At 45.4% G+C, this 2169-nt stretch overlaps 1 long non-coding RNA gene across 1 annotated transcript; it reads right to left on the bottom strand.

Moving 5' to 3' along the window:
* Positions 1-344: 344 nt before the first annotated feature.
* LOC111735128 lies at positions 345-2169 on the bottom strand. The gene is made up of 2 exons (XR_002778691.1): positions 2105-2169; positions 345-1366 (listed from the first exon to the last, which is right to left on the bottom strand). It is a non-coding gene; the product is annotated as an uncharacterized LOC111735128 (long non-coding RNA).

Genomic DNA, 2169 nt, shown 5'->3' on the forward strand with positions numbered 1-2169 from the left:
AAGTCCGTGTGGAACACAGGGAAGCGGGGTCTGAGAGAGACACCTGGACCTGCCGTCCTGTTTCTGCCAAGACCAGAGGTATAAAGCACTTCGATCCACACGCTGTCCACTCACGGCTAAGAAGAAAAGTACAGAGCTGATCTCTGCCTCCAAGGAGCTGACCTCTAAAAGAGGAGGCCAACAACTTCTAAACAAATTTTGCAAGTACTGAATAGACACGCTCCTTCGGAAAGGATAACTTATTCACATCCGAACATGGTCTAACTTAAACTGTCTTCTAAACCGACAATGCACCGTCTCTTTCCCTGATTCTGTTCTCGCCAAAACGATCTTTGAACGACTGGTTTCCCAGTTACAGGGATACTGGGGAAAGGGTGCCCAGGGAGACAAGAGCATCAGTTCTCAGTAAACGACCCTCGTTCTTGGATCGTTAAGTGCGACGACCATGACACAGTGTTCCAAAGGCTCGACCAGTCACAGCGGCTGAAACTCTTTCTAGAATGCAAGAGGACAGCCAGGTCCTGAGCAGGACGGACAAACCCGCTCAGTAACCAGAGTGTTTGCTCTCAGTGGACACCAAGCTGGACTCTCTGCTAGTTTTTGTCGGGGACATTTTTGAATGATCCTTGTATCAAAAGATCTCATACTGATCTTTTAGAAATAACCTTTTTTTTTTTTTTGTGAGGGCAGAGAATGATAGAATTAGACGGGAAAAATCTCAAAAGACCAGCCAGTAAACTGAATTTCCTCTGAGAGCTGAAACTTTGAAACAGTCCTCAGAGATAATTTTCTGCCCACTGTTCGCATATATGTATGTGTGAACATATATAATGGGGTAAATGGTGGTAAAGGCAGGTCTGGGGCATGAACATCAGACAGAAACTTTAGTACCAATATATTTTTGCCTAATAACATCATACATAGATAGTAAAGGCAAGGAGGGGAGGAACAGAAAATATCGAACAGTCCATTTCAGAGCAAAAACATATTAGATATTATTCAGCATAAAAAAATCATTTTATAATAACAAAGAAGCCAATTCTTAAGAAAACGCAACAACCCAAATGTTTATGCACTAGGAAAAAGTGAAAAATAAAATAACAAATGATTGGCTTTGAGTTATCACTTTTGGTCTATCAAATTGAAAATAAAATTTTAACAGCAGGGAGAAAATGCTCTGTGAGCATTCTGGCACTTCTGTGTGGTCCAGCCTTCCCAGGCCAAAGACGCAGGCCACGCAGGTCGGAAAGCACAGCCCTCGGAAGGCGGAGACCTCCGCGGAGAGTCGAGGCTCTCTACTTCGTGGTCCTGGAGACTAGTACTGGCATTTAGGGTGATGAACAAGTGACATGGGCACCTTGGAGACCTGCGGAGTGAGCGGTCTCTCTGCAGCATCTCCTGCGCAAGCCGACTCTCCTAACTTGGGGGGGGTTCCCCTCCCGTGGGGCAACCCCTGGTTCTCCCTGTATCGCCAGTGGGGATGGGGCTCAGGCGCTGCTCTGGCCCATGTGCTTGCTGTGAGTAATACAGCATCTCTTTCTCTCACCCAGAAAGCCTCGTGTCTCCGGTCGGAATACACGTAAACCCTTGCGAGTAGGGGAACTCTCAGCCCCTGTAGTTTCTGACTTAACAACTTATGAGAAAAAAATCCCCACAAATCTAGCATGCAGAGACAGCCGTGATTCCTACCTCGGTGCATATCCTTCTGAATTTTCTAATTTTCTGTAATGAGCATCTAGTACGTTTCCTTTGTAAGACTGTCAAAAAGTTTAACTTTGTTTTTTAAGAGGGAGACATCGATGAAGTCTTCCCAGGCAATTAAGGTAGAAGATAAATCTGGAAAAGGCGGGCTTTAGAGTCATCAGAGGAAAAAGGACAAAGTGCATAGTTCAAAAGAAAATGAGATAACCTGCAAAGGACACTCTGTAACTCAAACACAGACAGAGCCTACATCCGGTGGGAGTGACTGGGGCAGGGCGGATGGAAGTGCTTTTCGGCTTCAGAAAGAAGGTAAATACTACTAGTGCCGCAGAATCTAACTGCAACCTGTCACCAAGATCCCTCCAAGCAAGACTTTTCTGGAAGAGAATAAATCACAACGTACCCTAATTATCCTGGCAGCCTCCAAAAGGATTCGACCACGCTCCATGCCAGATTTTTTACTCCATA

The sequence above is a fragment of the Pteropus vampyrus genome, unplaced genomic scaffold (assembly GCF_000151845.1).
Source record: "Pteropus vampyrus isolate Shadow unplaced genomic scaffold, Pvam_2.0 Scaffold15935, whole genome shotgun sequence".
Taxonomy (NCBI): domain Eukaryota; kingdom Metazoa; phylum Chordata; class Mammalia; order Chiroptera; family Pteropodidae; genus Pteropus; species Pteropus vampyrus.